Source organism: Protopterus annectens, chromosome 2.part0, assembly GCF_019279795.1.
Source record: "Protopterus annectens isolate FY-2018-M chromosome 2.part0, PAN1.0, whole genome shotgun sequence".
NCBI classification, from domain to species: Eukaryota; Metazoa; Chordata; order Ceratodontiformes; family Protopteridae; genus Protopterus; species Protopterus annectens.
The window spans coordinates 706239284-706254947 of NC_056728.1; positions in this window are offsets into that span (position 1 = coordinate 706239284).

A 15664-nucleotide genomic window follows, 5' to 3' on the forward strand; every position below is an offset into this window, starting at 1 on the left:
CTGAAGTGAAGGCTGTCTTCCAGGAAAGAAACTTTAACTCTGCTGAAGCTGCTGGTTCAAAGGGGGGCAGGGTAAGCTTTTCCAACACAAAGTTTAGATCCCAAGCTGGGGAAGTTGCTCCTCTGGGTGGCCTCAAGTTGCTAGCCCCTTTTAGGAACTGTTTGATAAGAGGGTGTGAGAAAAGTGGTTGCTCAGTGTTGAAATGAGCAGAGATATTAGAGGCATGAATTTAACAGAGAAAAAGGAGACCACTGTTTAGTAGATCAGCTTGGTAATCCAGGATGAGAGGTTGGGAGGGCTGTGCCGTATCAGCTCCCTTAGCCTGGATCCAGGTGCAGAACCTTTTCCATTTGTCAGCATAAGACTTTCTAGTGCTAGGGCATGTGGCCTCACGTATAACATCTAGAACCGGTTTACTGAAATTGGCAGCTTGTTCAGTGGTCAGGGAATAAGCCAGGCTGCCAAATTGAGCATCTGCCATTGGGGATGCATGAATTCTCCTTCCCTCTGGGTTAGGAGGGTTGGGATCTGAGGGAGATGCCATGGTGGCAGAGGGGATAGGCTGCACAGCAGTGGATACCAGTGCTGATGAGGCCAGTCTGGAGCAATTAGAATTGCCCTAGTTTTTTCCTGCCTTATTTTGAGCAGTACCCTGGTGATGAGAGATAGTGGGGGAAAAACGTATACTGAGAGGTTGCTCCACTGGAAGGATAGAGCATCCACTTTCCAGGCACTGCAGTGAGGCTCCCTGGTGCAGAACTTGCTGAGCTGATGGTTGGAGTGGGAAGCAAAGAGGTCAGCCTTCGGGGTGCCCCATTTCTGAGTTATTAGGGTGAAGGTTCTTTGGTCTAGCTGCCACTCATGTGGGTCCAGAAGATTTCTGCTCAAGTTGTCTGCCAGAGAGTTTACAGAGTCTGGAAGGAATTGTGCCAACAGGTATAGTTGCATGGCTGAGTCTGTGTGCCAAAGGGTCATGTTGAGCCTGCATAGAGGGTAGGAATGAGTCCCTCCCTGCTTGCTGATATACCACATCACAGTGGTGTTTTCTGTTTTGATCAGTAGAACTCCTGGGAAGAGAAGGGACCTAAAAGCTGTCAATGCGTGCTGAACAGCTAACATCTCTTTTTGGTTGATGTGCAGATGTATTTGATGTGCTCCATAGGCCCTATATGCACCTGCCTCCCAGGTGTTCACCCCAGGCCAAGTCTGATGCATCTGTGGTGAGGATCAGGCAGCATGGGGTGGTGAGAAAGGTAGTCCCTTGTTGCGGTAGCATGCTGCTGCCCACCATAGAAAATCTTTCCTTAGGCAAGGTATCACTGGTATAAGAGTTTCCAGGTCTTGAGAGTGTTTACACCAAAGGCTTTTTAGGTACCACTGAAGTTTCCTCATATGCAGTCTGGCATATGGAATGAGTAGACTGCAAGATGGCATGAATCCTAGTCCTTGCAGGATTTTCCTTGTGGATAACTGGGGTCTGGTGGCTAGTTGAGAGAAATAGGGTGTCAGGTAAGTTTGCTTTTCTGGAGTAAGGAATGCCATCTGGGATGATGTGTCCAGGCTTGCTCCCAGGAATATAACATTTTGGGTGGGTACTAGTTTGGATTTCTTTTCATTGATAGTGTACCCCAGGTAGGTCAGTAGGTCCTTTACAAAGGCCAGGTGCTTGAGTAGCTTTTCCTGACTGCCTGAATTAGGCATTTATCAAAGTATGGGTAAATTTGAATATTTCTTTGTCTGCAAAAAGCAATGCTGAAGCCAGACATTTTGTGAAAACTCTAGGTGCAGTAGATAAGCCAAAAGGAAGCGCAGAGAACTGAAAGTGGAAAGATCCTGCCCTGAAACATAGATATTTTCTGCATGATTCCCTGACTGGGATGTGGAGGTATGCCTCTTTTAGGTTTAGGGTGGCTAACCAAGCATTCATGGAGAGAATGGGTAGTAGTTGTTGGAGGGTGAGCATTTTGAGTTTTGGAATCACCAGGAACGTGTTTAGAATGGATAGATCGAGGATGGGGCGGCAAGTGCCCTCTTTTCTGGGTACCAAGAAGAGCCTGGAGTAGAAACCTTGGCCTATTTGTTCTGCAGGAACATGTTCTATTGCCCTCATAGAGAACAAGGAAAGGACTTGCTTTTTGGCCTCTGCCCACTGGTTTGGAAGAAGATCTGGGAACCCTTTTGTGGTTGGAAGAGTGTGGAAAAGAAATTTGTATCCCTGGGACACTATGTTGAGGACCCAGCTGTCGTTGGTAATGGTAGCCCAGGTGCTTGCATGTAAGGAGAGTTTTCCTCCTAGGGGCAAGTGCAGGTGGGCAGAGGGAGGGGGTGGAAGTGGAGAGTCATTGAGAGTTCTTACCATGAGGGGGTGGCTTAGAACTCCCTGGTTTCAAAGTGGAGGAACTTCATTGCTTTGATCTCTGCATTCCCTGTGGCTGTTGTCTGGGGGGGTCTGCTTCCCCAGGGTCTGGGCTGAACTGAACTGGTGGGGGCAGGAAAGGACCAGTGCTTGGAGAGGCAATGCCTACTGAACCTGGGTGGCTGGACCTACAGGAAATCCTTAACTGTCTACATAGATTTAGCTTTTTCTTCCATCTTTTTTAAGACCTCCTCTGCCTTGGTGCCAAATAAGTTGTCTTTGTGCAAGGGTGCCTCCAATAATATGGATATGACATGATCTGGCAAGGGCTGTTCCTTAAGCCAAGCATACCTTATAAGGACAGAACCAGTGACTGCTGCCTGCAAGATGCTTCTAGGGCATCAAAACCATAGTGTAAGGTGTGCTTAGTTACTTGACTTGCAGAATGCATTATCTCTTGTAACTTTTTATTTTCTGCACAAGCAGGAAAAGATTATATTTTTTCTTTGAGGAGTTACATGGTGTGTTGCTGAAATTTCAGCATATGGGACTGCAAATTTAGTGTTCTAATAGCAAGAGTAGCAGAGGTGTATACCTTTTTACCCCATCTGTCTAATGCTCGGGAGTCCCTATCTGAGGGGGTGGGATTCTTAGCAGAAGTTGCTTTAATTCCTTTAGGCCCTTGAAAAATAACCTCAGGGTCAGCAGTAGGATTTTTGAAAGTAAATTTGTGAGAGTCAGGGAATCTATAATACCTGTCAGGTTTCCTGGGAGCAGGGGGGAGGGTGTCAGGAGTCAAACTGGATTCCATGAAAATATCATCCACAACATCCAGGACAGGAGGAATGGCCAAGGGTCTGTGCTGTGGAGGGTCTATATCATCATTTTGAACATTCAGTTACTCGAATACTAAAAAGCCGACACCAAAATATCGAACCGCAAGTTAACCGAATGTTGAAAACCGCAAAAATCAAAATATCGAATTGCCATAGTTGGCCAACTCCACCTCCTGCTTCATACTGCATACCCAAAGAAAATAAATAACCTACACTTCACCCATGTGTACACTTCACTCATGTGTCCCCTGTGCGAAGTAAATGTGCAGAACACAACAAATATATGTGAACGTGAACAAACACCTAACTAGGAAAACACTGTAATTATATAGTACGTTCAAACTTTCATCAGTATGTTACACTTTCAACAGTAGAGCTATCGCTCAAAGGCATTCAGCCACAGAATACTCATTCCTCTTTCTGAGCACTACTTGCATACGGACCTGCTTTTCAACACTTTTACACTTTTTCGGTGAAGGCGGACAACCAGACTGCAGTTGTAATCTGATTTCATTAACCCTGTTTTGCTCATGCACTAGAACATTGAGAACAGCTGGGATGTCTGAAATACACCTACCTAAAAGACATCTAATACGGCGATGCCAGCCTTCAACATAGTTCTGTGTACGTGGAAGGGACAAGATCATTTAGAGAGGAAACATTCCAAAATGCAATAGGGAACACCGGTGGAAATCTTGACACATGTGTAGACCTAGTCCGTTGTTGACGCACACGTCTCAGAACATATACCTCTGCAAAATATGACAACTGTTTCCCCTCAACAGGAAATGTAGGAACAACCTCATCCTCCTGCAGGAAAGACAGAGCTATTAACTTTTTGACACACAATTGAAACTGTACACACTTGCCATACAATGTAGACAATCCTAGAGACTGTACCTTTCGCCAGATAGCTTGTGAGAAATGAGACATCCTTTAGATGTTACCTGATGGAAGTTATGTCTTACGCTTTTAATAGCTGCCATTTCAAAGTCACATAGAATATATTCTACCTAGCCACTAGATCAAGAGATGACATTAGCTCATGCACACACTCCCATAAATAGTTGTATGACTTGTATGATTTTTTTGACCAACAATATACGAGTGGCACACACTTAGTACTCTCTCCAAATGAAATCAACCCATGTACACTATATAGCTGCCGACATACCCGACCCTTTGTTAAAAAGACTCCATCCATTAACCATAATTTACATATGCATAAATCTTGCAGATTCTCCTTCGTACTGAAAACTAAGACATGAATATTGGTATTAAGGTCTATCTTACATTTATGTATGAAGCAACCTTCATTCAAAACACACTCAGTAGCATTCACTCCGTTCAAAGGGGTAGGTACCATTTTATAGGTAAGCATCTTTCTGTGTCGCACACGATTTACTTGCTGCAACATCGAATGCCTAGAAGGCAAGGTTAAGGTACTCTACTGAAGTTCTGGCAAGGATATCATCCACTACTAATGCTGGTATAGTTCTAGTTAACCGAGCTGTCTCCGAATTGGTGACAGGCAATATAACGCTCAACTTCAGCAGCATCTGGTGGATGTGCATGACACACTAACTTTAACAAAAGTTTCCCATCTACCTGCTTCATAGTGATTGCCCTACCCTTGCATTTACATGCTTGCTTATACTTGCAGCACCAGTATTTCCTATCTTTGCTTGTCTTCTCCAAGTTTTGCATTTCCCTGTTTTTCTGCGATGCAACAGTTCTATAGCATGTACCTAGACTGCCAGGAGCTACAGGAGGAGCGCTAGGCATTTGTAAGAATGACAAGTAGTCGAACATACACAACTTATATGTTACTCTCTTAATTTATAGGCAAACCTGCAAAGCACATACAACGTAAACTGTTTTAGGGTGTCATATATTACTACTGGGATACAAGAATGCATAATTATATAATGACTTAACTTTACCTTATATTCTAAACCTAAATTAACCTTGTATTGTACTTGTACGTTATATCTCTTTACAGGATAACAGAATCTCCTAGTGACGTTTTACGGGTCTATATTATATTTTCAAAAGTTTCAAACATGGAACACCATATGGTCGACACCATATGAGCGATGTTTGAAATTTCGAAAATAATAAAAAAATAAAAATAAAAAATTGTACTTACCTAAACGCTGTGCCCCCACACCCCCGCTACTTAAATATTCCTACTCCGAGATCGCACTGCACTGAAGTAAAGGGAAAATATTCCCTATGGCGATTTCAGTGTTATGCGCACGTTTCGACCACACTCGCGTTAGCTCAATACGCGTTCGCCATTTACAATTTTCGATCACGTGATAGGAACCCACATTTTACATCAGTAAATGTGAAGCGGCCAACTATGGCAATGTAATAGTTTGATTTTCGCGGTTTTCAATGTTCGGTTAACTTGCGATTCGATATTTCGGTGTCGGCCTTTTAGTATTAGAGTAACTGAATGTTCAAAATGATGATATAGACCCGCTGTGAAAGATCTAAGAATTCCCTGAGTCGCTTTTTAGACTGAGGGTAGTCCTGCCATTCCCATTGGAAATGCTTCCTTAAAGTATGCAGGGTTTCCCCAAAGGAAAAGTCCTCGGGTGGAGAAGCTGAAGGAATGGATTCCTCTGCATCAGAATCCTCATAAGCAGAAAGGGGTTGCATGTCTTCATATTCAGATGCATCAGAGTCATCGGACTCCTGTTCAGATAAAACTACTGGGGACAAATCTCTTTTTCTTTTGGAAGGGGTAGCTTGGCTTCCCCTGATCAGCATTATAAGGTCTTCCTCCATTTTAAGCATTTGAGACTGAGGCAAGGAAACAGGTGCCTGAGATTGGGTCATCGGTTTCTTGGGTGTGGTTGGTACCCTGGGCCTTAGAATCTCGGTAGTTTTCAAAAAAACGGTAGATGCGAAAGAAGTCATCATTCTGGTTCAAGAAACGGTACTGTGAAATACTAACTTGGAAGCCGATGCCTGCTCAGCAGCTCCGGACCCATCCAAGGTAGAGACATCTGCAGGATCCTTAGTCATTGAAGAGTTTTGTGGCATACCACACTTCGAAAGGGTCTCGGTAGTGGCCTGCAAATCCACAGGAGCGGGCATCAGGGGCTGCGAAAGCACCTCACTGAGGACTGACGACTAGCTTAACAGAAGCGTCGCTGGTAAGTTTGGACCTATGCGGTCTGTCTCTGTCTTTATCCTTGTGTTTTTTCGGAAGATCTGCTGTTGGATGGCATACCGAAGCCATATCGGAATTTGAGGACTGAGAACGAAAATATCTAGCTACAATAAGTGCCCGACAATGTATAGTTCTGGCATTGAACAAAGCACAAAAACGACAGTGAGGAACGTCGTGGTCTGGGCCTAAGCAAGGGATGCAGTAAGAATGAAAGTCTCGGTGTGGTATTTGCTTTCCACAGGCAAGATAATTGTTAACTTTTTCTGACATCTGTTAGAGGAAGAAAAAAAGGATCCCCAATTCAGCTTCAGTTCGTAAAACGAAAACTCAGGTAGTGGCCTACCGTCACTCGTGCAAACTGCTTCTGCTTCAGGCTCCTCGGCAAGAAAGACTGATGTAATGGGGTTGGCTGCCTTACTTTATACTACTGACGACCTGATGTCAGTCTTCAAGCGACGGCAACTGACGAAGAAATACTAAGCCTCTGGTATTTGGGCCAGCTGAGGGCTACCCTAGTAGAGATAACCCAAATGTGATGACTGCAACAATGAAACACAAAGAACATCTTAAAAATCCATCTGGAGTTAAAGAAACTTGAACTGGAGGCCAAACGTTTGGAAATGGAATCAGCAGAGAGACTGCAGCAGGAGAAACAAATGGAATTAGAAGCTGTAGAGAGCCTGAGACATCTGGAAGTTGAAGAGAATGAGAGGCAGAGGCAACATGAAAAGAAGATGCTGACTCTTCACTAAGGTCATGGAGGTTATGGGGAAGAGAGTAACTGAACCCCAGAAGCAACAAAGGTCAGTAAATTCCTTCCACAATTTACAAAGGGTGATAATTTTCACAGTTTTATTCATATGCTTGAAATGGTATCTAAACAGTATAATGCTGACCAAGGGCTCTGGGTATGGTTCCTGACCTCCTTACTCCATGGTAAAGCTGTAACTGCTATTTCTAAATTGTCTGACACGGATTGCTTAAAATTATAATACTATTAAAAGTTTCATGAACATAGATGCAAGGCAGATGAAAGTGTGTGCGAATATATTGCTGAACTAAGCACTTATTTTCATAGGTGGGCGAGTGGGTGTCAGGTCACCAGTTTTGAAAGGCTAGCAGGCCTTTTGGTGAAGGAACAAGCCTTATCTCTTTGCCTGAGGACATAAGAATCTGGTCAGTGGATAGAGAATGCAACAAAGCAGATGAGTTGGGGAAAAAGGGAGACCTATACCTAGCAAGCAGGGCATCACGGCACAGGAAAGGGATACCCAGTGCTGCTCATGGGTCTAAGGGGAACCCATGGTGGGCAGCTTAAATCACCCCAACAGAGTCGGACAGTAGCAGGGGAAGCCACTGTGGGGGTGGCCACATTCTTTGATTTCCTGTCCTTGCCTATTTAAGTGGTACAGTGTGAAATATTTTCTGCTTAAAAACCTCAGCTGTGGCTGGCTAAGAACTTGCTGTATTCAACTGAATTTAAGTACCTTTATCTGCACTTTTTTTTCAAAACAATACAGTATTTAAATTGATTTTAACTGTGTGTTGCAGGAATATTAACTGAACTGGAAGTTAGTCAGTGTTTGCTGAATTTGCTAGTAATTACAGGTGTGGGGGTAGCCACATTCTTTGATTTCCTGTCCTTGCCTATTTAAGTGGTACAGTGTGAAATATTTTCTGCTTAAAAACCTCAGCTTTGGCAGGCTAAGAACTTGCTGTATTCAACTGGAGAATTTAAGTACCTTTATCTGCACTTGTTTTTTCAAAACAATACAGTATTTAAATTGATTTTAACTGTGTGTTGCAGGAATATTAACTGAAATGGAAGTTAGTCAGTGTTTGCTGAATTTTATTTGCTAGTAATTACAGGTGTGGGGTAGCCACATTCTTTGAAATCCTGTCCTTGCCTATTTAAGTGGTACAGTTTGAAATATTTTCTGCTTATAATCCTCAGCTTTGGCCGGCTAAGAACTAGCTGTATTCAACTGCACGTATAAGAGAATTTAAGTACCTTTATCTGCACTTTTTTTCAAAACAATACAGTATTTAAATTGATTTTAACTGTGTGTTGCAGGAATATTAACTGAACTGGAAGTTAGTCAGTGTTTGCTGAATTTTGTTATTTGCTAGTAATTACAGGTGTGGGGGTAGCCACATTCTTTGATTTCCTGTCCTTGCCTATTTAAGTGGTACAGTGTGAAATATTTTCTGCTTAAAAACCTCAGCTTTGGCTGGCTAAGAACTTGCTGTATTCAACTGGACGTATAAGAGAATTTAAAGTACCTTTATCTGCACTTTTTTTTCAAAACAATACAGTATTTAAATTGATTTTAACTGTGTGTTGCAGGAATATTAACTGAACTGGAAGTTAGTCAGTGTTTGCTGAATTTTGTTATTTGCTAGTAATTACAGGTGTGGGGTAGCCACATTCTTTGATTTCCTGTCCTTGCCTATTTAAGTGGTACAGTGTGAAATATTTTCTGCTTAAAAACCTCAGCTTTAGCCGGCTAAGAACTTGCTGTATTCAACTGGACGTATAAGAGAATTTAAGTATCTTTATCTGCACTTTTTTTAAAAAAAAATACAGTATTTAAATTGATTTTAACTGTGGCAGGAATATTAACTGAACTAGAAGTTTTGACTCTGCTCTTCAGTTAGTCCCAGCCACCCTTCCTGTTTTTGTTTTGGTGTTAATCTTAGTGGCCTTGAAACTGCCCGCCCCTCTTGCAAATTTGTGTTTGGATACTCCTTCTGGGCCCATCTCATTTGCTCACTCAACTGAGTGCAGTGAGATCATATTCTGATTTCAGGCACTCCTACTGTGTACAAAGAGAGCAGCTGGGAAACAGAAAAAAAAAAATTAAGCTTGTTTCCTGCCTTTCCAGTTAAGTGGTATAGACTATTTGGAGGCTTCTGTGTGGGAGGGAAGCCTTCTAGCTTATTTTTTTTTTTCTTATAACTAGCCAGTTTTCTAGTTTCAGCACTCAAATCTGTTTCTTTGATCTCAGCACTTGTTCAGAAAAAAAAATTCATCTGCTTTTACTGTACTTGTGTTTCTACCTACTTTATTTTACTTTTGCATCATCTTAAAAGTACTCAGTTGTATTTATTACTGCTTGGTGTAACTCATTCTAAGCCTTTTGGTTTAAACACTTGGGCTTCAGACCATTTGTTTTGCACTGAGAGGGTTTGTGGTCTGCACTGTAGTGGCAGAACAGGTAGCTTACATCCTTCTAGGTTGGGAACTGCTGACTGAGGGCTCAGTGTCTGTTATTCTAAAAGTGTATTAATTCTGGTTTAAGCACTTGGGCTTTCAGGCCAGTTATTTTACATTAAGACGGTTCGTGGTCTGCACTCTTGTGGGAGGAGAGGCTGGACTCTGCCCTTCTGAGCTGGGAATTTCTGGTTAAAGGCTTATAGTGCATGCATATCTGAACTGCTTCTTACTGAAGTTGGTGTGCCTTGTTTGCTGTGGCATAGCCTGGATTGAGCCTGCGGCCTGGACCTAGCTTTGTTTGTGTAACTTGAGCACTAATCCAGGCATTCTCTAAAGTATTCAATTGTATTTATTACTGCTTGGTAGTAACTTGATTAAAGTGTAGCTATCATTCTAAGTCTTTTGGATTAAGCACGTGGGCTTCAGACCAGTTGTTTTACATTAGGAAGGTTTGTGGCATGCACTGTGGTGGCAGGACAGGTAGCTTTCATCCTTCTAAGTTGGGAACTGCTGATTGAGAGCCCAGTGTCTGTTATTCTTAAAGTGTATTACTTCTGGTTTAAGCACTTGGGCTTCAGGCCAGTTATTTTACATTAAGAAGGTTCGTGGTCTGCACTCTTGTGGGAGAAGAGGCTGGACTCTGCCCTTCTGAGCTGGGAATTTCTGGTTAAAGGTTTATAGTGCCTGAATATTTGAACTGTATCTTACTGAAATTGGTACACCTTGTTTGCTGTAGCATAGACTAGATCCAGGCCTGCTGAATCTAGCTTTGTTTATATGCTTGTTGTTTGTTTGCTTGTTATTTCCCTGGAAAGCTAATTCCACCTAATATGCGGCTTCTCAGCGCTTCTGTGGATCACTAGTGATATCTGCATTGCTTACTGTACTTATTTCCTTGTTTCACTTGAAAGAAAGTTACTGTTTGTCGTTTTGCATTTAAGTTACCTGTAACACATTGCACTTAAGTTACCTGGCACTTGCTCGCTAAAGCAATTATATAAGTCAGCACTAAAAATTAAAAGCACTACACCCTCACTCTCCACTGGCCCTTGTTTTCAATTATTAAGGAATTCCCAATATTATTCTAGCATGTCCAAAGGTCAGTTGTCAATCTCCTCCGGTCCAGCTGGTGAATCTTGGAATCTTGAGGCAATGTTACAACTGCCTCAACAACCCTCTCCTCCTCCCAACAAATTCCAACACATGTGAGAGATGCAACCATATAGCCAAACTGGAGGCTAAGCTCTCTCAACTCAGTACTGGCATAACCAGTCAGGAGGAGAAGGAAACCACACTCACTACAATTCCAGTCTCACATAGACCTACCACGACAGCAAACCAAACACATAATCACACAAAAACATACTCGGAGGCTCTAAATAAAGATCTGCCTAAGCAGCAGAGACCTCCAAAGCAGACACCCAAGCAACCGCTACCCCAAAACAAAACACGTGCAACACATATCTCACAAAGCCAGTGTGCCGAACAGTCACAGCCCTTAAGACTAAACAACACACCTGATACACTTGTAATAGGTGACTCTATCGTCAGGCACACTGATGTCCCGCTCACCAGGCTGAACAAGGAGAGGGTCACGGTGAGCAGCCTGTCGGGCGCTAGGATCCGCCACATAACACAAGCACTCAGGTCACTCCAAGGCAAGTACAAATATGACTCAGTCATTGTCCATGCTGGTGTGAATGACCTGAGACATACCTCCCTGGACTTCATGAAAAGAGACATAAAGGAGCTCTCTGAGCATGTAGCCCAGGCCGGTATGACCCTGACCTTGAGTAGCATCTTACCCTAACCAAGAATGATGCCACAATATGAAGACAAGATAATCAATTTCAACAACTGGCTTAAGTACTGGTGTCATTCAAAGGGGATCCAATGCCTGTCAGCTTGGGATGATATGCTCGACAAGCCACGATGCTTGCTAGTGCACCTGTCACCCTGAGCTGGATATTGGCAAAGGCTCTTGCTACCCCACAGTGCCTTTTTAGGCAAGGCTCAAAGACAAACCCACCTCCATAGGTATCACAAGGGATAAGAAACTAAGAGTAATGCTACTCAATGCCAGAAGTCTAAACCTCAAGATGCACGCACTCGAAACTCTCCTTAGCATGGAGAACATCAATATCTGTGCAGTAACAGAAACCTGGTTCAGGGCTCCCGAGAGCACCCCAGCACTACCAGGTTATACCTCATACCATGCTTTTCGGCCCCAAAACTTGGACTGAACCACAAAAGGAGGGGATATTCATCAAAGATACCCACACCTCCAGGTTGGTGGCAAAGCACGAAGCATCAGAGACTATCCATGTGCAACTAACAGTGGGTAAAACTGCCTTCCAGTTTATAGCCTGCTACAGACCACCCTCCCAAACCCAGGAACCCCTCTCGGCCTTTCTGAAAACACTGGAAAATATGAAGGTCTCTCCAAACACCATTATATTGGGCGACTTCAACTACCCAAACATAGACTGGGAGCATTACTCTAGCTCCAATACCCTAGGCCAAAGGTTCCTAGAATTTATAAACTCAAATGCTATGGAACAACTTGTTACCACTCCCACAAGAGGGGAAAACATACTGGACCTGATCATCACCAACATGGGGACTCTATGCTCCAGACCAGAAGTGTATCCCTCACTGGTAAGATCAGACCATAAACTAATCTCACTGGATATTCACAACCCGACCCCACCCCCTGCCCAGAAAACCACAGTGAAAAACTTCTCTAAAGCAAATTTCACACTCCTCAAAACCGAGGTGGAATCCTTCAAAGCCCCAGGTCTGTGGAAAAGACCGCCAGAATCCTTTATAAACGCGTTCTATGAACACCTTCAGGAATGTATGGATCATGCGATCCCAAATAAAACCAAGACCCAATCCTCCAAAGGCAGACGTCCTGTCTGGTGGACCCCAGCCATAAACAAACTATACAATAGAAGGAGGAAGCTACTAAATGATAGAGCAAAATCCCAAAAAGGGAAGGCATCACTGATCAGTATTAGCAAAAAACTACGGGCACTCATAAAATTGTCTAAGGCCAGCTTCACTAAGGATAATCACAAGGCTTTCTTTAGTTATGTTAGGAACCTGGGTGGTAATTCCCAGATATGCTCAGAATTAGTCCAAAATGACTAAAAATACACTGAACCCACAGACATTGCCAACATCCTAGCTGACAGGTTCACCCCTCCCCACCAAAAGGGCAAATATCTATCCCAGCAGAGTGCTGCCCCCCTGACATCTCAGATGCTCAGGTAAGAGCCGCCCTCTCCAAAGCAAAAAAAACAGCATCAATGGGACCAGATGGTGTCCCAGGCTACATGAACTCCAAGAAGAGCTAAACCCAAACATAAAACTACTGTTCAATCTCAGCCTTACTACAGGATATGTGCCCAAACAGCAACAGTGGTTCCTCTCCATAAAGGTGGTGCCTCAACGGATCCTGGAAACTATCGCCCCATAAGCCTGACTAGCTTGATCTGCAAAGCTATGGAAAGGATCATCATGGACCTCATAAATAAAGATATTGGGGACCTACAGACACTGGATCCTACCCAGTTTGGCTTTGTTAAGGGCAGATCCTGCCTCTTAAACCTGGTTGATTTCTTTGAAACAGTCACCAATGCCATTGACGAGGGGAAGGTGGTCCACACAGCCTACCTGGACCTCAAAGCCTTGATACAATACCCCACTCGGGCATTATAGATAAGCTCACCAGCTTAAATATAAACCCCTATGTCACTAGATGGATTGCAAACTGGCTCAAGGACAGAACCCACATGGTTAGAATTGCTGGAGCCATGTCAGACTCCAAACCAGTTACAAGTGGTGTCCCACAAGGCTCAGTCCTGGGACCTCTCTTGTTCGGTATATATTTCTCGGAGGTACAGGCCAACATGGAAGGACGGTGGCTGACCAAGTTCGCAGATGACTGCAAACTGGCGACTCTCCAGCCGACACAAGCATCCTCCAAAAGGGCCTCATAGAAACAGACAACTGGTGCCAGAGCCATGGCCTCAAGCTAAATGCCAAAAAGTGTATAGTCATCCCCTTTGGCAAAAACAAAGTGCCCACAAATTACCACATAGGTGGTAATCCATTAAGTACAGAAGAAGTAATTAGGGACCTGGGGACCCAAGTTGATAGCAATCTCTCATTTGACAACCACGTGGCCAAAGTGGTTAGAAAAACATTTTATATAGCCCACCTAATCATGAAGGGATTCACATCTAGATCAGGTGAGGTCATCGTGCCTCTTTACTCATCCCTCATCAGGCCCATAATTGAGTACAATGCCCTTTTTGGGATGTACTTTACCAGACACCTGCAGCAACTGGAAAGACCCCAAAAGTACCTCACCAAGAGGATCAAAGGGCTCAAACAAATGCCATATGCTGCCCGGTTAAAGAAACTCCAGCTCTACTCAGTGGCATACCGCCTGTTCAGAGGTGATCTGTGCCTGAAAGCCATGTCCAACCCGAATTAATGGACATGCTGCACCTCAGAAAATCCAAATCCCATCGAGCAACGTGCCGAGACTTGAACCTCAGCACTGAAATAAATAGGACATGCTGGAGGGACAGATTCATAACCCAGAGGCTCCCTTTACTCTGGAATAAAATCCCAGTCCAGGTTAGGCAGAGTCCCTCATTGACTCTCTTCAAGAGGAATCTTGATGAGTGGATGGGAGATCGTGGGTTTACCAGGTATCACTTCTGTGTCACTGTTAGACAGAGGCACAGTATACTAACCTCGAAAAAGGGCATAGCAAAATAAATTTAAAATGGGTGGCGAAAGCCAAACACATTCTGGCTAAGCTTATAAATGCCCTAGGGCAGATAGCCTAGTATGAACCTATGAACCTATGAACTAGTCCACCAGGACCAAGGATTAAATGTTTTAAATGCAACCAGTGGGGTCATGTAGCATATAGATGTCCACAAAGGCAAGGTGGGGAACGAAAGGTGGAAGAACCGGTAAGTGGGAATGACAGAATGCCAGCAGCAAAGAAAGAGTTGAGACAGGCTCAGCTCTCAAACCCTACATTACAAGGCCTGAGAGAGGTAGCTAGTGAGGCACCTAATTATCAAGGAAAAGGGGAATCTGTATACTGGGACAAAGGGTTACTGTATAGAGAGTGGTCCCCTGAGAGAGGGCAAGAGAATACAGCAGTTGGTAGTGCCCAGAGCTTACCATCTGGCACTTCTAGTCATAGTCCATGACATTTCCTTTGCAGGTCATATGGGCATAAAGCATACCAAGAGATGCATTATGCAGAACTTTTACTCACCAGGGATTTCCAGAGATGTAACAGGGTACAGCACTACCTGTGAGCAGTGCCAATAGGTAGGCAAGACAGGAGGCAAGGTGAAAGCTCCTTTGATGCCTTTGCCTGTGATCGAGGAGACATTTCAGAGGGTGGCTATGGATATTGTGGGGCCTCTGAGTACGACTAGTTTCACAGGGAAAAATATATCCTAGTGGTAGTAGATTAAACTACCAGATACCTTGAAGTGGTGGCCCTGTCCTCCATTGAGGCAGAAAAGGTGGCAAATGCTTTGTTAGAGATTTTCAGCAGGGTAGGCTTCCCAAAAGAAATACTGACTGACAGAGGTGCCAATTTCACATCAGACCTGCTGGTTTGTCTGTGGAAGCACTGTGGGGTGAAGCACCTAAAGACCACCCCTACCATCCCCAGACAAATGGCCTGGTTGGGAGGTTAAACTCCATACTAAAGACTATGTTATGGGCATTTGCTGACCAGTTTAAGAGACAGTGGGACATATATTTACCCTAATCTGTTATTTTCTTACAGACAGGTGCCCCAGGAATCCACAGGTTTTTCAAACCTTTGATTTACTGAATGGGCAAAGGGTCAGGGGACCTCTAGATTTGATTCGTGATGAGTGGGAGGGTGACTTGTGAATCCCACAAACAGTCTGTTGTGGCATATGTCCTAACCCTCAGGACAAGGCTCAGGGAACTCATGGGCTTGGTCCAGGAAAACCTGACAGAAGCCCAACAGCAGAAAACAATCTCATATGACAGGAATT